Here is a 26,007-nt window from a genome sequence, read left to right as displayed (position 1 = left end):
AGAATTAATTCCGCAATGGCACTGTAAAACGTCTGATTTTAGCACACGTTGTGTTGGCTTCGGAATACATAATGTGCAGAGTAAACTTCAAACTGTCATATGTCGGTGTAAAATGCGCATAACTATGCGGTAGTGCAAGCTTCAGATATTAGCTTGCATAGTGTTAAACTTTCGATGATTATATATGCAGTGTAAACTTCGGATTACAGCATACGCAGTGTATCACATCAGATTACAGCATGCGCGGCGTAGGCTTCAAATTATGTACAGCATATGCATTGTGAGTTTTGGATTACAACATATACAATGTAAGTTTCAGATTACAACGTCCATTCGGGATACACAGGCAGTGTAAGTTTCAGATAACAACACCTGAATAGAACCATACAGATTTTAGTATGTACATTGTAATTTTCAGATTACAGCATGCACTGTGTAATTTTCGAATTACATCATGCGAAGCGTAAGCCTTGGATTACATCATGTACAGTGTAAGCGTCGGATTTTAGTATGCGCAGTCGATGTTTCCGTTCACAGCATGCACAGCGTAAGCTTCTAATTACAGCATACGCAGTGCAAACTTCGGATTACGGCATGTGCAGTGTTCGTAAGGTAATAAAATACGAATAGTGTAAGTTTGAAATACGCAGTATAAATTCCTGGATTTAGTTTGCGCAGTGTAACTTTAGATTTAGCATGCACAGTGTAAGCTTCGAATTACAGAATGAACAGCGTAAGCTTCTGTTTACATCATGCACTATGTGTAAACTTTGGCCTATGCATGCCGAGTCTAAGCTTCGGATTACAGCCTGCATAGAGTAAACTTCGGATTACAGCTTAGTGTAAGCTTTGGATAACAGCCTGCACAGTTTGAACTTTTGATTACATCATTTACAGTCCAACCTACGTTAAAGACTACACCTGAACAGAGACCACCTGGCTCTAAAGCCCACATGTTTTGTTTCCCATTTTAACATTTACAGCGTATTTCAACCTATGAATAAAGACTACCTCCTGACAAGGGCCACATTTTTTGGCTCTCCTTAGGGTTATTTTTATAGACAGGTTTGACTGTTCAGTGTTACTTCGGATCATAGAATGTTCATTGAAAGATTCGGATTACAGGATGCACACTGTAAATTTTCAGAATACAGCATGCGTATTGTAAGCTTTTGATTACAACATACACGTTATGAGCTTCGATTTACAGCCTATGCAGTGTAAAACTTCGGATTACATTATACACAGTGGAAGCTTCTAATTACCACATGCACATTGTAAATCCGGGTTACAGCATACGCAGTGTTAAACTTCGGATTACAGCCGGCGTTTTGTTAGCTTCGGATTACAGCATGCACATTGTTTGCCTCTGATAAAAGCCTATACAGTGTAAGCTTCTGCAGCATGCACAAAGAAAAAACTCGGATTACAGTATTCGAGATGTAATATTCGAAATAAGCAAGCGCACTGTAAGCTTCGGATTGCAAAATAAGCAGAGTAAAACTTCAAAATATAGCTTGCACAGTTTAAGCTTTAGATTACACCATGCATGTATATTCAGACTACAATATATGCAGAGAAATGCTTTTGATTACAGTATGCATAGTGTAAGCTTCGAATTACTGCACGTACAGTAAGAACTTCGAATTACAGCATACGCAGTATAAGCTTCGGATTACAGCATTTGCAGTATAAGCGTCGGATTACAGCATATGCAGTGTAAGCTTCAGACTACAGCATGTGCAGCGTAAGATTTGGATTGCATAATGCGCAGTGAAAGCTTCAGTTTAGAGTATCCACAGTGATAACATCGGACATTATGCACTCTGTAAGCTTTGGACTACAGCATACACAGTATAAGCTTTGGGTGACAGTATGCTAAGTGTAAGCTTCGCATAACAGCATGCACAGTTTTAAGCTTCGGATTACAGCATGCGCAGTGTTATCCTTGGGTTACTGCTTGACAGAGTTAGCTTGGAATTACAGCATACGCAGTGTAAGCTTTGGATTACAGCATACGCAGCCTAAATTTTGGATTACGGAATATTTAGTGCAAGCTTTGAATACCAGCATGCATTTTGTAAGATTTTGATCACAGCATATGCGGTGTAACCTTGGGATTACAGCATACGCAGTGTAAGCTTTGGATAACAGTATACGCAGTGTAAGCTTTGGATAACAGTATACGCAGTGTAACCTTGGGATTACAGCATACGCAGTGTAAGCTTTGGATAACAGTATACGCAGTGTAAGCTTTGGACCACAGCATAAGCAGCGTAAATGTTGGGTTACAGAATATTCAGTGTAAACTTCGGATTACAGCATGTTCTTTGTAAGCTTGGATAACAGCATGCGCATTGCAAGCTTTGAATTACAACATACGAACATTGTATGCTTTGGATTACAGCATACACTGTGTAAGCTTCAAATTACACCATGTACAATGTAAGCTTTGGATTACAGTATAAGGTGTGTAATCCTTGGATTACAGCATACACTGTGTAAGCCTCGGATTATAGCACACACTGTGTAAGCTTCGGATTATAGCATACACATTATTAGCTTCTTATAGCAGTAAAAAGTACGCAGTATACAGAATGTAGTTTTGATATCTCAAAACAAGTAGTGAATTTTAAGAAGAATGGACATGAAGTTCTTTATAACATGTACATGTCCACACCATGTTGAAGATTCACAACATTTCAAATGAATGAGCTGAAATTGCTTTAGTTGTTGACTACATATGGTATATATGCAGCTGTAATTAGTAAAGTCCAAAATCGGTCATAAGTCAAGAACATATCGGGCATGAAATCCCTGTAAATGCTGGCTTGCCCACTTCGTGCTTATGCCACATTCCATTTGAATTTGATGGAAACTGTTGAAGGGATTAAGTACACGTGAGCGTGTGACAGTCGTTCAAACCGATGACAAGAAGGACGGACGGCTGAATGAAAGTAAGTGATCCTATATATACCCCGTAACCAGAATTAGTCCCCGGAATTAGTTGGAGGACCGGTAGTGTATTGAAAATATTCACTTAATCGTTATTGGATGAAGGACTATATTTAGGTCTTCTAACAGCTGTATCCTTCATAAAATATTAAGACAACAATTATAATATTATTATAATATTATTATAATTATGACTGCTTCATGATTAACTTTAATGATTCTGGTAACAAAAACAACAACAGCAAGAAAACAAGCATTAGCAAATAGCAACAAGAAGAAGAAAAACAAAAGCAGCAAGAAAGACAGTTGCAACAAATAGCAACAAGAAAAACAACAGCAACAACTAGCGACAAGAGAAACAACAGCAACAGTCATTAGCAGCAAGAAAAGCAACAACAACAAGTAACAACAATTAAAACTGCAGCAACAAGAAGCAACAACAAGAAACTGAAGCAAAAAGAATCAACAGCAGCAACATGAAGCAACGTGAAAAACAACAACCACAAGAAGTAACATGAAACAACCAACAGCAAGAAGAAGTATCATGAAATGCAGCAGCAAGAAAAACAGCAGCAACAAGAAGCAACAAGAAAAAAGAAGCAACGAGAAAAACCACAGCAACAAGAAGCAACAAGTAAAACAGCAGCAACAAGAAAATAAGAAGAATAAAGAATCAACAAGAAAAACAGCAGCAACAAAATGAAAAACAACCGCGGAAACAAGTAGCATGATAAACCTTTAGCAACAAGATATAACAATAAATACAGTAGCAGCAAGAAAAACAGCAGTAACAAGAAACAATTAAAACATCAGCAACAAGAAAAAACAGCAATAAAAAGCAAAAAAGTAGCAACAAGAAGCATCAAAAAACAGCAGCATCGAGAATCAACAAGAAAAAGAGCAGTAACAAGAAACAACAAGTAACAACAAGTAAAACAGCAGCAACAAGAAAAACATTAGCTACAAGTTGCATCAAGAAAAAAAAAAGCAACAAATATCAACAAGAGAAACAGCAGCAACAAGAAGCAACAAGACGCAACAAGAAATAAAGCAGCAACAAGAAGAAAAGTCGTGGGGGCTTTGTCTCACTTTGTCCCTCTGGGCAGATCGCTCTATGACTGTACTAGTAGAGGATTAATTATGCGCCCTGTGTGGCTGCATTTGAACTATGTTAAGCGCATTTGAACGTGAAATTGATCATGAAAAGGGCGCTATATAAATCTGGTATAATAATAATAATAATAATGAAAAGTGAAAAAAACAGCGACCAAAACCGACAGGAAAAATAAAAGCAAGAAGAAGAAACAAGAAATACAACAACAACCATAAAAACAGAAGAAATAAAAAAATCAACAAAAAAAAGACAGTAGCAACATAAAGCAACGTGAAAAACATCAGCAACAACAAGTAACAAGAAATACAGCAGCAACGAGAATCAACAGGTAAAACGCTATAAAAACCAGCAACAAGAAGCAACTAAAATGTAACAATAAGAAAATGAACGGCAACAAGAAGCAATAAGAAAAACAGAAGCAAGAACAATCAACAAGAAAAACAGCAGCAATATAAAGTAAAATGGAAAACAACAGTGACATGAAGTAACACGGAAAACAACAGGATCAAGAAGTAAAAGGAAAACAGCAGCAACAAGAAGCAACATAAAAACAGGAACAACAAGATTTTTTTTTTAAAAGCAGCAACAAAATGAAACATGAAGAACAACAACAAAAAGTAACCAGAAGTACCCCAGCAACAAGAAAACAGCATCATCAATAATTATAAGAAAAATAGCAGTTACATAAAAAACAAGTCCATTTCAACAAGCTAATTTTATTATTGTCCGAAAGATAGATAGACCTTACTTTGAACAAACACGTAGCGCTAACTACGAATATGAATTGTACCAAAATAACTTATCTTTTCTGCAATCATTTTTCACTAAAGTACTAAACATTTTTAAATTATAATCTATCATAAAATATAACACATGTTTCTATAACAATCAATTTTAGTTCCTTTGTATTCAAATTCTCAGACATGCCTAAAACTATATTCAAGAACCCCTATTAATTTATAAATGACCAGTTGGGTATCACAAGCAAATTCATGAGAAAAGCTAATCTGACAGTCATTCACTTCTACTATTTGTATATGTAGCAAACTGAAGGCAGCAAGAATTCGAAATATCTCTACTCTATTAACAGACGCACAAACATTGATCTCTGAGTCAACGCCAATGCACAGTATTTGTACAGATTTTACTTTTATTACGTTGAATACAGATTGAAGAAAATTGGCAGCTTTTATTTACTCATTTTCTTACATTTAGCATTTACAATAATGACCACTCCTGATGGCCACTTAAGGTCACCAAAGTTCAAGTTAATATATTACTCCGTTATTGAGATATGGCAATAAACATACCCCAAACATTTCCAGTGCTGTCTTACTTCGATAAATTGTATTTTTAAACTGAAATTAATGTATTTTCTCATAGAGATGAGCATCTGTCAGAGTCTAAAATGTCCTTAGACATTTAAAAACTAAAGTTTTAAGTCCCAGTGATTCCCAAGGTATGTATAAACGTATCTGAAGCATTACTTATCATATTAATTAGTGTCTGTAACCCAAAACATGCATTTTCCTGTTTCCCAGTATTCAAAAAATATCCACATGAATTACATAAAATATGTTTGCTTTGTTGTAACATGCAAGATGAAGAATATGACCTGAAAAGGGTTTACACAGAAAAGACCTATTGAGTTTGATGCACAATTTATATTGTGAAAGGCTTTTACAGGGCTGATATAAAAACAGTTCTTGTATCCCACTTATTTACTAAAATCTGTTCCCATTATTACGTTTGACTCGATTCTGAGTTGTCCGTGTCGGTGAAGTTGTCCAAAAACATTTTATATACCGTACCTAAATATCTCTAGACCATTTTAACATTTTAATAAAGTTTATTTTAAAGAAATAGTCTCACGTTTTTCTTTTTTCCCCATAGATCGTAATGCTAAATGACGTTACGTCGACTTTCTAATATGGCGTCGCGCTAAGCGCAATAAACTAGAGGTCAACTAATAATTAAGATGCCTCAGTTGTGTGCGGAGTCGATAGAAGGGGCATTTAATTGACACAGTACACGCCTGTGGTATGGAAAGCTTCTACATTTTTGTATATTTTGTTGTACTGTCAGTGAGATTATGGACACTATAGATTACAGAAAAGACTGCCTTAGCGATCACTTGCTTTCAGTGACTTTCTGTCTACAACGACCTTTTTATTTCCTCCCGATCCAATCACACATTAAATAGACTTGTTTCTAGCGACCCCTGTCTGATGTGTACAGCGACAAAGATTATTTTGGCCCTAAACCGAGACAGACTTCATACCTTCATAACGACTTTTTGACCCCTCCTCGTAAAGAAAGAAAACCTTGCTAATACAAATCATGGAGCGTGGTTCTTGTTTTTTATAACTGCATCACGTCTTATCGATGAAAATTAAGTGAAGCAGACTGAAAATTCATTAAAAATATTCCATGTTTAAAGGTCCTTTGATAAAACATGAAGTGTTTAAAGGTCCTTAATAAAATGTTAACTAGAACATAAATGTAGTATTTAAGGTTGTTCGAAATTAATTTATTATCAGAAGAACAACTCCGTTGCAGAAGAGAGCAGAAAATCATCACTGCGACTCAATAAATCTAAATTATTTTATGACAAAGATGCTGAAAAAGATGATGACAATGTAAAGAAGCAAAATGAGAAAAGCTGCTAAGACAATCTTGCGGACAAAGTTGTCAAAGCGAAGCAGGCTATAAATGGCATAAGTAAGGAAAGTAAACATGGTAAATATGGTAGAAGTCCTTGATGGGTGTGCAGCCCTGTACAAAGGGAAAAGGCTTTTGCAGATATCAGTCCTAGAAAGCAACCAAAAGTGGCACGAAATTACTTTGAAACATCTCATGACAAAAATGTATGCGATGGCTTGGGTGCCACAGTAAAGAATGATTGTTATCGCGCTGTTATAAGTAACAGAAAAGGTATTGGAAATACTGACAATGTGTAAAAATTTTGCCAAGAAAACTCAAAATGGAAGAAGCCGATAATGAGCGAAACACTGTGTCTAGAAGAGATTGAATTCATTGCAATGTAAACAGAAACAGACCAGAGACCAATGTTCAGGTATTAACAGGAACACGAAAACTGCACCTTGTTTAGTCCTTGAGCAAGGACTTTAGGCTGTACAAACAAAATCTTAGCTGCTAATGTGACGCTTGACTGTGTATATTGACAACATTTTGAATGTGAGAATGTTGATATTATTAGCAACTGGGAGTAAAGAAACCTTGACATTATGGGTAAACTCAAATAATGCAAAAGTAAAAGAAACAACATGAAAACATCTCAACAGTCAGCACGTGCAGATTACAAACCTGGTGATTTTGTAAATGTGGGACTGAAACCTAGAAAGAGGCCAATCTGTGTTTATATAGCAGAAGTTATACATATCAATAAAACAGAGTGTGGGCTACTCAAATATATGGAGAGATCTTGAAATGTTTACATATGGCCTGAGAAGCACGACCTGTCTCCGGTGTGTACAAAAATATCATTTCAAACTTGTTAACGAAAGGGGTCTTTTTGAAATTCAAAAGAGAAAAAATAAATAACATAAACGTTGATCTCAAAAAGATACACAGACACGGGTACGTTAAAGCGACTAACCCACAATTATGAATTGTAATTTTTAAATAAAAGTATCACCGAAAGTCAAAAAGACGCCACTATTTCACATATGTACATGAAACCAAGTGGTTAAAAAGTTTCTAGTTTCCAGATTTACGGGAACATTCGAGTTGGCGCAGTTTTTCTCACGCATTTTATAAACAGTTAAAACGCTTTATTTTGTAAACATTGGCTTTATTTTGTAAACATTGATGTTTGCGCAGCTACTTGCACATGCGATATAAGTTAAATTATACAGTAATTTATCACGCAACTACTTTGTAAACTGCAAAGTGCCTGATATCACTTGCCTGATATTCTATTTTGATATCAGGTCATTAAACTGATATCAAAATTAAGTTCCTCCCATATTGATGGACTAATTTTTACATCAGCTTTCTTCCACATCAAATTTAAATACAGATCCAGTTTTGATGTTGCATGACTTAAAAAATCTGTTATCCCAACTCATTTCCTTAAATATGCTTGTCTCCACATTTATCACACAGACAATATCACTTAATGACGTCAATGTGGAGCGTTCATCATGACATCACAATGTTTACATTTGCCATATTCTTTTCCATTGAAACTTTTGACGTTCATTTCGTACAAACAGCAAAAGGAAAGACGTGAATGTTACGTCATAGCTACTTAGAGATAACCGGCCGCTGTTTTGACAACGTCCGCGTATAGTCTGGGGGAACGTTCCTTAGATGACGTCGCAGTTGTTCCGTCTGGCGAACAGAATGGCTGGGAAGCTGATTTTAATGCTAAATGCTACAATATACAATTCATAATATTATATAGTTTATAAATGGAAAGGAAATATAATGTAAATATAAGAAATGAAATAATTTTTTTCGGTGTTCATGTGAAATGAACGACAGAATAGGATCGGCTAATTAAACATGAATCGCTAGTAGCAAAAATGTTTGTGTTATTATTATTTCTGGGATCTGTGTAAATTTAGAGATTACATTTTTAAGAATCTCTGAATGTTCAAAATCCGTATAATATAAATTATTTAATTTCCACTTCAGAAGTAAACCTTTACGAAATAAGAGATGAGAACATATGTTTTTCTAGGTAGGTTGTATGAGTTTCATGATACATTTTGTAAATAGAATAACATACAACTGTCTTTTGATATCAATGTTATCAGGCTCGGCAGATTTGGGCGGAAAGGATTCGATTCCCTCACCCCTTCCAGGTCAATACTAAGCATGCGCGAATCCAAGGGGGACCCCTGGAAAATCCAAAAAAGAAAATAAGAAAAAAAGAGAAGAAAGGGAAGAAAATGTTTTTTCAAAAAGGCAACAATAGGACAGCATTCAAAGTGTATGTCACTGCTGTTAAATATGACCACGACGTAATTCATATTTAGTCAATTATCTCAAAGAAACAAAGAAGTTTACCTTTAAGAAAACTTAATCTTGTTATTTTTCCCAAATGTAACTGGTGAGTTTATAAAAACGTGAAAATAAGGGGCATATTTTTATAACATTACAGTGGAAAATGTGTTCTTAAAAGCTCTAAAAATGCCTCAGAATGCAGGAAATGAAGCGCTGAATTTCAAAATTTTCAAAGGGGGTTGGGGGCATGCCCCCGGACCCCATAGCTGTTCAAGAAAAACTTATTGGCAACCCTGTACTTGTAAACGGCTAGCATCCGAACAAGTCACATCAAATTATTAAGTGTATAAAGACACATGTTTTTCATAAGTGGCAGTTCGGTCGGATCCCCTCTGAGAAAATTGGCTGGATCCTCGCATGCTAAGAACAACAGTGTGCTGACTTCACTTTATATTATTGTATTATTTATTTACATTTTCAAAACGTCATTACACTACGCGATATCTATACTTGTACGCTCTATTGATTATCGTGTTATCACTGTCACCTGATGGTTGCAAGATGCTCGATGAAGGCCGGGGATTCCGTTCTTTTATAAACCGGAAAACTCTTTATCAGAAATGGTAGACGAATGATTTTATTTGTGGTTCATTAGGAAAACACGATTTTGGACAAAATTCGATGAAAATTACATTGTTAGAAAATTAAATATGCCACTTAAAGATCAATATAGGTAAACGTTTGATTTTATAAATTTTCACACCACGATGTGTGGGTTAGTCGCTTTAAGTAGAAAATAAGTGGGACATGTATTGAGAGTTTTCTGGTGTAGTGTACATATAACCACAGACATTTCTTTTAGGTAGAAAAAGGTTAATAACATCCTGTGAACTGTAAAGGGTGACTGTAGTTTAATAATAGTATTTTTACCTGACAAAATACGTATTGAACATCGAGATACGTGGATGAAAAATGTTTTACTTGAAGCTGAATATTTAAGTCTTCTTATAAGGAAAGTCAACAAACATTTTGTTTGGAATATTTCTCAAGTGAGTACCTTTCATTACATGTATTTTGTTTGTATTACATATGTTGACATTTCTTTGTAAACGTGAATTCAAGAGTCGTGTTTCAAAACAAATGTAGTGGTGACCTGTACTTAAAAAGCTCCAAGAAAATGTAAATCTATCTGTAAAAGAAATGAAGAATTTACCTTTTGATAGTCTTACATGAATGTTTATTTTTTCACCCTGGTGAGACAGTTTTGTGCACAAATGCTGTGTTTTGCTGCTGTAGGTCGGACTAAAGAAGATCGATATTTGATAATATACTATGCCTCACAGAAAATGAAGCCACTAACCTTAGTTTGTCTGTTTTTCGTACAAAACAGTGTCGTAATTCTATAGGAGCGGAGGATCGACGGTGCTCGAATTGTCCGATTAGCAGCCGTGTATATATGAATTCCTGATAGTGACGATGAATTATGGCCAGCAGATATTTTTTACCTCATGCAACATAAGATATTCTAATTCTGTTCTATTATATACGAATTATTTCAACGCCAAAAGGTAGTAAACTATAATTATGATACCAAGAGGGTCGTCGCTCCCAAAGCGCTCACATGTGTAAAAGGCTTCAAGTGTGTTAGTATAATATGATTTTCTACAAGTATAGAACTTGATTTATATAAAAATCAAGGCTCAAGCTGAAAAAATATATTCGAAGGTTTTGAATTATATTAGTCTATGTTATATACATGACACAAACAAGTGAATGGTCATCTTTGAACCTATGCCAATAATTTGAACAATTACGGAAAACAGTAAGACATCTCACGCCAAATATCCAAGAAACGTTTGCATAGAATTGTTTTAAAATTGGACCTGCCGTTTCTGACAAGAACAGTTTTAAAGTTTCCAGTATATACATATAGGAAAAAAGTAACATCTCTCCCTTGTGGCCATGTATTATGAAAATTCCAAAAAAAAAAAATGAACAGTCTAGGTAGAAGGCCACACAAGGACCATTTGTGTAAACTTATGAAACTCATACAAGGAGCTTTTTCATATAATTTGCACTAAACACATGTGAATAAAGGGAGAAGTTACCATGCCCTCTGGCGGCCAAAAAAGCTTGAAAGTCGCAATATAACCTGTAATTGTGTCGGTGCGACGTTAAACCTAACAAAATGAATAAAAATCTGGTGGCCATTTTTTTCTGAATGAATCGGAATAATTGAAAAAACTTTGTAGAGGGTCACACAAGTACCACTTATGTAAAATTACAAATGTATTTTAAAATCATGTCAGTACTTCAACACAAGAAGATTTTTAACGCTTCCACTATATGAATATGGGGAAATTTGACCATTACCTCTGGTGGCCATTTTTTGACGTATAAAAATACATGTAATATGTACAGTTTTGATAGAAGGTTACATTGCCATAAGGACCATTGTGTAAAATTATTCAATATCAGACCCGCGGTTTAGGTGGAAATGTCGTTTAAGGATGTATTCTATTTTCATATATGGCGGCCCCTATGTGCCTTTGGTATAGGATCACCCAACGCAACTGTTGATAAGCCTTATTTGAAAATTCGATAATCTTGCAGCTTTGATCGTTATCTTCTGTACATTTAAGTTCATCTTCAAACAATTAACAAAGCGGGGGCCATAAACCATGTTATTCAATGAAATCGACATTTGAATTGCCTTTACTGGCTCAATCTTGTTTCTACAATGGAATCACGGTGGGGAAACCACGTGACTAAATCGGATAACGTGCACGCAAAAGTGCTAAAAATAGGCCCGCTTCAGGTATGTTTTTTCACTATAACTTTTTTGATCCGCAATTGTTTTAAACGAGATAACGTGCATAAACCCCACAATAAAAAGCTCTTTCAGCGGATATATGTAACTTGATGAAACTCCCTTCCGTTTTTACGTAATCCTTGCCCAGCCGATTCGAAAGATGCAAAATATTTTGGTAACGAACACGTCTGTTCACAAGTTACGCACCTATCACAGATTCTGCAGAGAATTTTCGCTGGAATGTAGATTTAAAATAAAGATTGTCATTGTCCAAAGTCCTGTACCAAATATTTAACATGGCTATTCAGGAATATTAAAGATATCGTAGACAAAGGGTGCGGTAACGTACACGTTGCGGGTTTTCAGGAGGTGACGTACATGTCATTTTTCCCCAGAGGGTAACGTACACGTCAAAGACTATTTATCACGCATGTAGAACATCTTTGTCTTTGAATGACTGAACTGTAAACATTTTGATATTGTTAAAAAAGGATGCAGATGCTGGGAATAGGCTATTTTTCATTCGGTAGGGTAGTATATCCAGAAATGCTACAGTGAAAATGAGTAGCGTCAGTCCTCATCCTAACTTGGAAATAATTACACGTTTACTGCTCTTTAAACGTTTCTTGTATATCTATACATAAAAAAGGTAAAATGATAAAATTTTGAAATTATTTTGCTCTAAATCCATCATATGCGCAACCGACCATGTATCTTTGAGGGAAGAAGTTGATAAATGCTTACGGGGAATGGAAGCCTAGTACTTGTTCTTTCGAGTAACAATGGTTAGCTTAGTTATCCGCACCATAAGATTCTGACTTTTGAAAGAGGTCGTAAATCAAAGACAAACAAAAAGAAGTTTTAAATACGCACACAGGTATCATTGTTGCACTCAGAGTAACAGCAGTAAAACTATCATATTATCTATTTATAGCATGGAGAATGAATACATGTGCCAGGAGTGCGGAAAGTCTTTTCGGAGAAAAAGTAATTTAAAGGAGCACGAGAAGAGACATTACCACTGTTGTGGGAAAGCTACTCTTCAAAGGCCCATCTAACCAGACATCGGTAAGTTCAGATATATTCAATTCATCAAAATCTGTTTTTAATTTATCAGTCTAAATCTAAGATCATAATGTATGGGTAGGGCGTTGGACTTGTAGCCCGGAGGCCGCGGGTTCGAATTACATCCGCAGAATGTGACTGCTACCATCACAATGCATTCGTTCCTCGCGAGTACTGGCAGAACTCCAGGAAACACTTATCGAGAGTGGACGATATAATGTGTAATTTTACTCTACAATCGATATAAAATTATACACTATTTAAGAAACCTATACACTTTGTGCTTTTTTTCTATCACGAATCGACTAAAATACCACAGTAAGTATTAGACCCATTTTACATAAGCAACTCAACTTTCCCACATAACGTTTGAACGTGGCAACATTGCATGGAAAGTCTTACAGCGCTTGTAATGTTATGATTTATCCTTAGCGTTGGAGTTCTGAAATTATGCTTGCAGTATCTAACTGATAAAATATAGGAACAGATCTAGATCTATTATTTCTTATTTAAACAATAAGCTGCGTTTTAAAGAAACATGTTGGTTTTAAGATGTGAAATTTAATGGCGAAGATCATATAATGGTCAAGGTTCATATATATCAGTCAGTCTGTAGGTCTTGCCACAAAGTTTGACGGGTGTGAGTATGAACTAAATTTGGCCATTTATGTGGGCTGTTGAATTAAACCTGTTGTTTAAAATGTTTCAAGTTTGTAGGTGAAGGTGATGTGAGGATGGAGGTCATTTGAATATGACCAAATATTTTGCTTTTTTAGGTTTTAAGTTTAAAGGAGGAGATCATGTGAATGTCAAGTCAAGGTTGTTTAAATATAGGTCAGTTTGCAGGTCTTGGCACAATGTTTGTTTTGCGTTAGTGTGACCTAAATTGAATCATTCGTGTGGACTGTGGGACCAGAAATGTTGTTCATTAAGGTTCTAAGTTTGATGGTGGAGGCCATATAAAGGTCATTTTTATTTGTATATAGGTCAATTTGTAGTTTTTGACACAAGGGTTGTTGTGTGTGAGTATGAACTTAATCGGTCATTAATAAAGGCTGCTGGTAATACGGTAGAATATCCCGCATGTCATTATTTTATACGTAAGACATCATAACATTCATTATGCTATTTTCACTGTCAAGTACACCTTTAAAGATTAGATGAATAGTTCGGTCAAATTGCCATGTGCGTTGATAAAGATCATTATTTTGAAATACAGTGTAAAATGAATAAGGTTAGCGTTTTGTAAAGCTAGTAAGCGGCGTGTTTGTTATGCTCAACAAACTGAGACTGAAACACAATACTGGTAATACCATCGAGCAGTTACACAATAAAATGAAAGCAGTTTTTCATGTAAAAATTGGGTTTATGTATTGCAATGATTGATTCGGAGCTTGCCAATGCGATTGCAAATTAGGCAATTTTATTGTCTTAACATTTCTCCCGCTTTAAAATCAAATTGATCTCGTTTTGTTTCGCCTCCTCTAAATGGCAACAGTTTTTGTTTAAATCTATTTGTCTTAATGTACTTGATTTTGATAGGTGTATTTCTGTAATTCCAGTTTTAATTTATACCCCAGTCACACATACGGCGCAGATAGCTACATCTAACTACGGATAGAAACGTAATAATCCGTATCGATGCGTACCTGGGTAAGGATTGATACGGATTACTACTTTAAGGTACGGCTCAGGTACGGATCGCTACGGATCGATACGGATTACTACGTTTATATCCGTGGCTAGACGTAGCTATCCGCGCCGTATGTGTGACTGGGGCATCAGCAAGGTATGTTCTTTCTGTACTTTTCCTTCGTCTTCTTAATTCAGAAAAACAATTGTTTCGTTCAAATATTACATTCGGTTTTTAGAGTTTATTGAAATCATGCAGAAACTGTCGAGTATTTTTAAAAACATATTGGTCGGTATTACATATTATGTTATTGTTAAAAATGTAAATGCATGATGTCTTATTACGAAAATAAAAATATAAAGTCGGTAGACTGTAAAACATACTTATAAACAAGTAAACGCCGGTGGATTTGAAAGTTGCAAAAGTATTTCGCACAGAAAATCTCAAAGGGATTCGACGGCTTCTGTCTTTTTGTTTCTTTAACACGAAAATCCTATCTTAATACTGACAAGTCGAGACGGATCGGAATAAGAATAACCTGGGTCAACTTTGTTCATGAAAAGCAATTTGATAAGAAAATGCATGTCTTTGTTCGTGTGTGTAAACTGAATTTCAATATATATATAATAAGATTACAAGCTAACAATTATTTATATAGATTATGCTCAAGCATATTTTTTTCTCTTAACTTCATCAAACTTTAAAAGACTATTTACGTCGGTATCTTGTGTTCTATTCCATAACACCAATAGTATTTCATTAATATAGATACTCTGGGCAAAGAGGGGATGCCTTGCTTAAATATGATTTTCTTCCACATTTGATATGTAACATACTAAAATGAAGGTAAAAAATTATGCTATACCATGATACTATTTGATAAGATTTTATGCATGAAGATTACGTAAAAATAAGCTCTATTGATATATTCAAACAGATTCAACTCTCCCATCGATATTTCAAAAGAACTAAAACGTTGTGTGCTGTGTGGCAGTCCCATACACAACCAAAGAGTATCTCAAATTCTCAATAAATTGTCAGAAAAGAGATACACAGAAAACAATTTTTTCAGGTCTTCAATTCCATCCCCACTGAATTAAAAGATATATAATTCAAGACGGGTTAATTTATTGCAAAACTGTGATACACTTTTATAGATCAATCTTTTTTATGCAATTTCCTTTATAAATAAAGGATTTTAATCATCTCAAACACTTCGCAAAGTTTAGAATTTCTGTATTGAGAAAAAGACGAAAATATGTTATACTTAGGCTCCTCCTTCATCAAACACTTATTTCCTTCAAGACGACGTGGAGTGTCGATCGTTTTCCGAGGGGGGCACCTCAGTATAATTTGAATATATTATGTGCGCCTATAACGGTTATTGGTAGGTATATATATGGAACAGAATTAGGGCAAAAACTGCATTGTGCTTTCGTACATCCAATCTTGCGATTTACATATATGCAGTTGTGATTCTGATGTTCATATGCATCCTTCTGATATCTCATTTTGCATTGTGACATGACCGTTTGTGCATCTTACGTTTACGTGTTCCTTTCTGACATTCATACATGCTTAATTGTTTCATTTTAATAACAATGTTAATTCTTCATTAGCCTATGACATTATCTTGCTTTCGGTCATGCTGCAATGTGATATGCATCCGGTGTATTAGCTTGTGGTTAACCCAGACACTCATTTCCCATGTGTTTATATTGTGTATGTGCTGGTGATATGGACAGAAATGTTACCGAACGGGATGAATGTGCTTACTCGTACGCATGAACAGCCAACAAAGTTTAAGACATGCATAATCCCCCTTGTCATTATGCAGAATGCAGCATAGCACTTAAGCATAATGAAATATTTCATCACGAACGGACACCTGGATAGAACCACCGAAATTCCCTAAGCCAGCTTAATGTCTTCCTCACATGAAGAATTCAATGCCCTGATTGAGGTGAGGGACAAGCGATTTGAAGTCAGCGACCTTAACCACTCGGCTACGGAGGCATTTTAAGACCTATTGAGTTACAGGGCAGACATCATAACCAACAGTCCAATATGCTACTTATTACTTCACATGTCATTTAATACAGAACATTTACATAGCAAAAACGGAGAAAAAAACTAAGAAATTTTGGGACAAGGTTGTTAAAATGCAGCATGCCATAAAAGACATAAGTATGGAAACTAAACATGATGCTGATATAGTTGTGGTCTTTGAAAATTGAGCCTTGGAGATACTAGAAAGCAAGGAGGTAAATATTGAGGAAGTTCATGAATGAGCAGACGGGTGCGCAACTCGGGTGTACAAAGGGAAAAGGCTTTTGCAGATATCAGGCCTAGAAAGCAGCCAACAGTGACACGAGTACATTGAAATATCTCACGGCCAAAATGTATGCGAGGGTCCTGGGTGTTGCGCATGACATGTCGTCTCATCATGGGGAACATTTACTAGTATGTCAAGTAATATTGTAACCCCTTGATGTATGACAGAGTTCTAGACCGGACATGAAACAGACCCTGTTCATGCCATGTTAACATTTGACTGCAAAGTGTGACTGTGAGACTAAAAGTGGTGCTCGACACATAATCTTATTATGGGGTATATTTGTACCAAGTAATATTAAAATCCTTTAATTGAGTTACGGACCGGACTAAAAAATACTTTTTGACCTTTGACCTCTCATAGTGACTTGAACTTTAAGCTATGTGTCCAGGTTTAGCTCAAGGCACGTCGTCTTATCATGGTGAACATTTCTACCAAGTAAAATGAAACACCCTTATTGAATGAGTTATGGACTGGACACGAAATGCCATGTTAACATTAGACTGCCAAGTGTGACCTTGACCTTTAAGCTAGGGGGTCTAAAAGTAATGCATAACACATCTCTTATTATGGGGTACATTTTCGCCAAGTTATATTAAAATCCCTTCATTGTAGGCAGAGTTACAGATCGGACATGAAAAACCCTGCTGACCTTTGACCTCCAATTGTGACCTTGACCTTTAAACTAAGGGTCCGGGTTTTGCGCATGACACGTCGTTTCATTATGAGGAGCATATGAAAAATCCTTGATGAATGGCAGAGTTATGGACAGGACATGAAATTGCGGACGGACGGACGGAATGACAGAATGACGGTCGGACGGAAAAGCGCAATCCTATAGTCTCCAAAACTGGTTTCCAACCAGTAGGGGACAAATAAAGATCATCGGATTTTGATTCTCCAGGAACTTAAAAATGAATTAAATTAGTTTAATGTCTGCCATTTTTACATATAGATGACATTTGAAATAAATCATAGACTCTCTAAGCATAATTAAACGGTTAAGTTGATAGTGATAAACGATCGTTAAACATATACGAACAAAAAGCTGATATTTTCGTAAAAGATATTTACGCATGCTGGTATAATTCACAGACACCAGTATCGGACCTGGGACAAAGAATATTGCCTTGTTTTCATCCTAAATGAGTTCAAAATGAAACATTTGTAATGAAATATGGGCCCCCTTCAGAAGATACATAAGTCTACTGAAGGCCAGAAACTCGAGAATCGAGCCTTTGAGCAATGGGTTCACTTCTCGGGCGGTTGTGAAATAAATTCTCTAGACAATTAAACAAACTACCTATCACTTTTCACCCGGATACATTTAGCTACAAAATGAGACCAACCCGAAGTCTCTAGCCCTTCCCATTCATGAAATATCTATCAGAAAAAGAGTGATTTCCTGCTGAAAGTCCCGTGTAGATAAAAATGCGGCACAAAGAGTTGGTACGTAAACATAGACTAAAGTATGGTTGTCCGTCGAGTACGGCTCAAATTCAATAAAAAAAACTAAATAGTATAAATAAATATATAAACTAAGGCCACTCACAATCGTCAGATGCATCTCAAACACGCGGTATTGGCGTTTTAAACTTTTCCACGGTCTTTCAATTGAATGCTACGCCATTAAACAGAATTCATTAGGTATTTTTAAACGCAATTTCTGATTGGCCAATGGCAACACACTTCCGACAGAATCGCAACGTGTCGTACAAAATTACTCGAATACTATCGTATTGGTTTCAATGGTGTAGAATACAATTGAAAGACCGACGGAAAAAAGTAAATATCACGTGTAGCAGATGCTACTGACGGTGGTGAGTGGCCATGATTTACATATTTAGTAATACTTGTTGTTAATGGCAAATGAATTTGACCCTTGCTACGCTGACAAACATTTTTAGTCCGTGATTTCGTACCGGTCTGTTATGCCACATTTCTATCTACCTAGAACTTGCAGCAGAAAGTCACTCGTTTTCTGATAGATATTTCATGAACGGGGAGGGCTGGAGACTTCGGATCGGTCTCATGTTGTAGCTAAATGTACAGGTAAAATAGTGAAAGGCAGTTTGTTCAAATGTCTAGAGAATTTATTTCACAACCGCCCGGGAAGTGAACCCATTGCTCGCAGGCTCGATTTTCGAGATTCTGGCCTTCAGTAGACATATATATTTATTTATTAGACCACATTTATATAGCACTCTTTTCATGCACATGTACACGTTCAAAAGTGCTTCACAGAAAAATTGCAAAAATACTAACAGATACGCATACAAAAATAATGCATTCCATATTAACAAAATTCATTAATGTAAAATGTATAGATTAAACAAGATAAACATACATACATATTTAAAACTATTTAAGTTACCTTAGGATGAAATACTGTTCTATGCCGTTTTAAAAAGCGTCAATTAAATCAGTTAACAAAATATTGTACAAAGAAGTGAGTTTTAGCAGGCTTTTTAAAGCAGCAAGCGTGTCAGCTTCCCTGATCTTGACAGGTAGGGAGTTCCAAAGCTTTGGAGCAGTGTAAGAAAAACTTCGATTGCCATATATCATGGTTTTAGTTTTTGGTATAATCAGTGACAGCGTGTCTTGTGATCTTAGGTTTCTGACCGCTCAAGACGCACATCTACTACCTTTTCTAAGATTTCTGAAATGAAAGGGAGGTTAAGCAGGGGTCTTATACTAGCACGTTTAAACCCTTTTGGTACATAACCTAATTCCATTGATGTATTTATGATGTTTGTTATCAACGGCAAGAGCTCATCGAGACATTTCTTCGAAAGCCATGTTGGTAAAGGGTCAAGTTCACAGGATTTGTTTGGAGATTTGTGTATAATTTGTTTTACCTCTTCTATCGTTGTAGGAGCCAAATCAATAAGACAGTTTGCTACTTCCTGGTGTTCTGGACAATGCAAGTCAACTGAATCACAATCAGTTAGGCTGTGCGAAATAATGTCATTACTAATGTTTTCAATTTTCTCGATGAAAAAGTCACTAGACTTCTGCGCAAGTTCCCTTGATGATGAGTTAGAGGGACGGGAAACATCATGGCTGTCTCCTAGTAGATTTTTGGTTATCTTTGCCAAACTTAAAGTTGATGGTCGATTGTTAGTTTAGATTTACGCCATTTCCGATAAAGCTTGAGTTTTAAGTGTTTAGCCTCATGAAGTTCGTCTGTGAACTACGGACAGCTAGGTCGAAGAACGTAAGGGGGCATGTTTATCTATCAGTAATGATAATCCTTTTGAATATGCATTTACTATCTGATCCACGTCAGGTCCGATACTGGTGCCTGGGGTATAATTATCAAGGAATAGGTTTGCGAACAATTATGAGACAAATTGCCAAGTCGTTTAATTTTGAGACAAACATTATACATATACTACAAACGTTAAAGGCTAATCATTTATTATCATGACTCTTAGAAAGATTGATTTCTTAACATACAAAAAAATTTAAATCATATATTTATATTATCAATACGCATAGCTACTTGACATTTAGCATTTGGCATTAAGCATTAAGTATTATACTTGGAGTAAAGAATTTGATTTGTAGCATATAGCATTTAATAATTGGCATCTAACATTAAATAATAGGCATTAAGCATTTGATATATGGCATTTGGCAATTAGCATGAAGAACCGGCCTTCCATAGATAAGACATTTGTTAAATGTTATTTGCCAATTACTATTTGCTAATTTCTATTCGCCCATTGGTCATTTACTAAATTCTATTTGCAATTTGAACTCGCAGCAAGGAAATAATTATTAGCTATTAGCAAATGGCAATTAGCAAATTGCAAATAACATTTAGCAAATAGCATTTAGCAGGTAACAGTTAGCAAATGGCAATTAACAAAGGAAAATTGCCATGTCCCAATCCGCATTCCATATTAACATATTATAAACAGCCACCAGGATATCTTTGCAAAACCAGAATTTTGGCAAACTTCACTACCATTTCTAAGTGACTTAGAAACTTCTGTTTTAGCTTGGATTGTAGTTTAATTAAACGCGCCAAATAGAGTTAAAACAAAAACAAAACAAAAACAATACGGAACAACTCGGTAATGTCCATGACCTGTCATCCTATTACAAATCGATGAATTTCTTAATATTTAAGTTAAGTAGTATTCTACATGATGATTGACATTAAGACCATTTCCTCATATTTCCGTGAATACTATGTCAGGATTAATTTTGACGAATTTGCGTGTGAATTAAAACCTGCACTAAGTTAAGTGGCAGGGGCCAATTTTGTGTTATGGTCTAGTACGATTTTTATACTACGATAGGTAGATGTTCAGTAAAAGCATTTATATTCAACTGGTTATTAATAATGTTTATAGAACTAAAACTCCTGCGTACGAGTAATTATTGTGTATAATTAACTAATGCTTAAAGCGCCATGTAGATGTCCGGGTCTAAAATCTTACCTGAGACATCGGAACTCAGATAAAATGGAAATGGTCATCTATCCATCCAGATTTAGCTCAAATTTGTGGAAAAGGTGCACGATTACAAGATTTTTGTCTGGTCGCACGCTTTATATGTATACATATGTTTTAGGCCAGTCATTTGCTGATGATAAGCTACAGGCCGCACAATGAGTGTATTTTGTGACATTTAGTCTCAAAATTTAGTGTACTGAAATTGATGTTTACTCGTCTTTATCATAGAAACAACAGAATCCATTCTACAGGCTGAACATGTCAAATGATGAAGCGCAACTACACAATTTATTTCTTCATATGATAAACAATTGTTGCGCTATAGCATAAAACGGAAAAAAGTTATATTTAGTCTCAATCTTGGAATAATTATTGGTTATTATATTTGTATAATAATTGAAAAAAAAAACGCTGGAAATATGCTCCAGAAATATTCGGCGACGTAATAAGCGGTACAAATTCCAGTTTTAAATTATAAAAACATTTAAACGCAATGCTGATAAAACTGGCGTCACAAATAATGTCGCATGCCCTATACGATATTTGGACGTCAACATAGAAAAATAGCTTTTAATAGAGACAAAGTTATATAACAAAGGCAGGTCAATGTCTATTCAAATGATGCATTCACACATTGATATATATTCAGCTCTTTTTAATAAGCACTTAGCAATATGCATTTAGCATTTATTGTTTCTCAATTATCAATACACAGTTAGCATATATCGCTTGACAAGTACCGTAGGGCAATCAATATCTAACATTAAGCATTTGGCAAATAGCTTTTTGCATTAACTATTTGTCATTTAGCATTTGGCAATGAGCATGGCGCGCGGCCTTCCATACATATCTGAACAGCTCGTAGTCAGTAAATAATTTTAGCCATTAAACACATAGCATATAGCATTCAGTAAATAGCAACTGGCACGTCCCAAGCCGTATACCATACATATACTTCCTGCAGGTATTAAACATCTATGATACCTTAAAATACTTTTTTTTATTTGTACAGATGTAAAGCGTTTTGCTTCTTGATAAACTGATTTACTTGCTTTGTGATAGGTAAGTTATAAACAGATTTACGGCTGTGTTGATTTATTTGATATTTAATCACGTGCGATTTTATTTGCAGTCCATCAAATAAACAAACGTGTTTGTAAACATGGATATATCCAAACGGAAAGGGAAAAAGCATTTTATAGAAATATTCCGATGGCAAAATATAATACATATTCATAGATAGCCGTGACCAAGCTATAAACCGGACAAGTCTATCTTACAAGTACATCAACACGGCTGACCCATTTGAACGAGCTGTAAGTATGTCAATATTTCGAAATACAACCCAGTGAAACACGAGCCAAATAATACAGATAAAGTATGGAAGGTCGGCATGCCATGCTAACTGCCAAATGCTTACTGACAAAAGGTTAATCCAAAATATTTGTCAAATGCTCAATCTCAAATATTGACTGTCTTACGGCAATTGTCAAATGTAAAATATAAATGTTAATTGCAAAATGCGAATCATATATAAATAATTGATAAATATTTAATTATTTAATAAATACATGTATATATAAATAGATAAATAATAAACTCTGTGAAAATATTGTCACTGATAACCAGTTTTCTGGTTTTAATACAAACGAGTCATTTCCTTTAAAATGCTCTACAGACTGTACTTATCATATATGCCAAATTCTTATTGCTAAGTGCTGATTCAAATAGAAAAATAAATATATCAGTGGATGAATGTGCATCCTTTGAATGCACTGACCTTCGTTACATAATTTTGTTTCTGTTTAAAACTTTTTTGAACATTTGAAACTAAAGCGTTTTGTACTCACGGTCCCATTGCCTACACAACGTGTTATTGCTTCAAATTGAACTAGTATAACATTATATGTTTCGAAGTATGTAAAAGTTACAATAATTCGTTGAAAAGCTACAGGTCATTGACTCATTAAGTTAAAATAAATTGACGATTAGCATTTTTCATTTGGCAATTGGTATAAGGGTTCGGCATTTGGCATTATGCATATAGCGTGTGGTAGTTCTACATAGCATTTAGAATTTGTCGCAATTACCATGGCGCACCGGCCTTCCATAATACAGAGAAGTTTTGCCAATTTTCAAGAGAAACCTTTTTAATCCCTTTAAATTATATTGCAGCAAAATACCAACTTAAAGAGAGCACCACGTCTCCACGCCTCGGTACTCCCCCTACACTAATCATTTAACATATATAATATTGTTTGGTACACTTACACTTTTTTCGCCAACAATACTGTCCTAATTTTATGATAACTAAAACTATGAGTTATCTTTATGTAGGAATGAACATATTTTGAAGTTTGGGGACATTCTGAACCCTTTCCTGATCAAAACACATGAATAAATTTTAAAAGAAATGTTAATGTGTTAAATATGGGCTCGTTTAATCATTGTCATTTCTTTTTGAAATTTTATCTAAGTCTCTTTCATGCTACCTTTACCAAAGTGCTTTACCTATCCAACAACAAAGAATTCAAATGTTCATATATATACCTCTATAATATGATTGTTTTGATCAAGAAAAAGAAGTAGCAAGATTTTAACAATATTCTTCTACATCCACCACCCTTACATTCCTACAAAAAGTTACCATCACGTTTTAAATGGAAATAGTGGGCCTATCTTTTTTATTACGGAGTTAAACGCGCGAGTAAATGTTAAATTTTATGTATTCAGTTTTAAGTAATCGAGGTTTGTCATTCTGAAAACAGCAGAAAGATCCGCTTTCAGAAAGTGACGCATACGTCCATCCAGAAAGAACTGAAAGAAAGAACTGAAAAAAAGGACCAAAAGGATACACACATGATTGGGGTAACCGTCAGATAGGAAGCACGCACCTTAGTTCGTATTTATTATTCCGCCAGTTAATTACACATGTATTCAATTTGGATAAACTATAGATGATGTTTATTTGTTATTATTGGCTCTTTGTCACCGTATTTGCCTACGAGAAATATAACAGATATGTATATTTGCTGCGCATGCGTTAAACCTGCTAAATAACATGTCGAGTGTGGCTCAAGACTGGCACTCCGAAAAAAATGAATATTACAAAAATGTTGATATTACATAAATGTTGAAGTTAAATACAGGCAGAACAAATGTATAACTGTAACGTCATGGTAAGCTGTTTTTAAAGTGATAATGATGAACTTTTATGACGTCATAGATTTACGACGTGAGGCGTAGATACTCAAACTGGATCTAGAAAACATCCATATTAAACAAGTAGAAAAACAAACTCATAAATAGGCACTATTCATTAGTAGCGATGACAATATTATATGAAGCCTTTTGAGATCGAATTAATTCAAAATGATTTCGTAAAGCCTGAATCGCACTGCCCCGGATGGGTTTACGGATGAGTTCCAGATTCACATCCCCCGGTTGCTCCGCGAATGTGTTAGAAAAAAAAGGTTTTACGAATTTGTTATGGTCTGTTAAGGCTGCATTTAGGATCTGATACGGATTACTGAGTTGAGAAGACGTAGGGAGGCTAATTGAGTACGCGGGTCTTAGGGATTGTTGCGGTCCACTGCGAGTCTTTACAATTGCAATACTGGTAGCTATAGATTAGATGAGGATTAGTTGCGATTTTCCCCATGTCTGCCGGATGTCAATGAAAATGCCTGCGGATCCTTAAGTGCCGCTGCAATTTCTTCCGATCTCTTACGATTGAGTTACGTTCTGCTGCGATCTATTACTGACGTTAGCTGAACATTTTCAGACATTACACACTTGGAACGCTGGTACTTCCAGTACCCGTTATCATTTAGCCAGAGTTCTTCAAACAGTACATCTGTTTACCAAACATTATTTAAATCAAATCTTACATGAGTTATTGTACGGAAACCACGAGATTGGCAAATTTTAAGTTGGAGAGGGCCCATAACTACGTCAAAAAAAATGGTGGTTTGTTGGCATAGCCGAAATTTCTACCTTTATTTTATAATGTTACGCCTGTGTACCAAAATTTATTTACATCTGCCAAGTATTTCATGAGTTATTGTCCGAAAACCATGAAAATTAACGGACCGACCGACCGACAAGCTCACGCCTATATAAAACCTCTAAACTTCGTTTGTTGGGGTATTAATATCAAAAGTATTAATAGCATTCTTTCCCTATTTAAATTTTACAAGAAAATGTTTCTAGTAACCGCCCCGTTTTGGAAACCGAATACTAAGATGACCTCTTGCATTGTGTGGGTAATAGTCAGGAAATGCACTCCTCGATTTTAAACAAACTAAATGTAATCGGACGGACAAACAACGACCCCAAAATAACTCACGACGAGCCTTTGACTCAGACGAGCTAGATCTTTTAATAAATAACGTCAAATGTGTTTAGTAAAACATAGAGTTTTATTTAGTTCTAACTGCCCCTCATTAAATAACAATAATAATATCAAGCAACATGATTTGCAAGATTCTTCTGTGAGTATATGGATTGCCCTTTGAAAGACATTTTTATTTTTGAAGTTCCAAAGTTCATACAAACATCCGGTCTTGCCAAGGTACTTTACCCACAGGTCTATTCAAGTAGTGCATGAGGTAGAGCTTCACCACTTTCGCCTACCTCGTGTTCAAATTTACG

At 35.4% G+C, this 26,007-nt stretch overlaps 1 protein-coding gene across 1 annotated transcript in view; it reads right to left on the bottom strand.

Moving 5' to 3' along the window:
* Positions 1 to 26,007, bottom strand: part of LOC123566670 (uncharacterized) — a 52,568-nt gene that overhangs the window by 20,834 nt on the left and 5,727 nt on the right. The gene's annotated exons all lie outside the window — the stretch shown is intronic.

Source organism: Mercenaria mercenaria, chromosome 8 (genome assembly GCF_021730395.1).
Source record: "Mercenaria mercenaria strain notata chromosome 8, MADL_Memer_1, whole genome shotgun sequence".
NCBI classification, from domain to species: Eukaryota; Metazoa; Mollusca; class Bivalvia; order Venerida; family Veneridae; genus Mercenaria; species Mercenaria mercenaria.
Note: the sequence above shows the minus strand (reverse complement) of the source record. Positions and strands in the feature narration are given on the sequence as shown.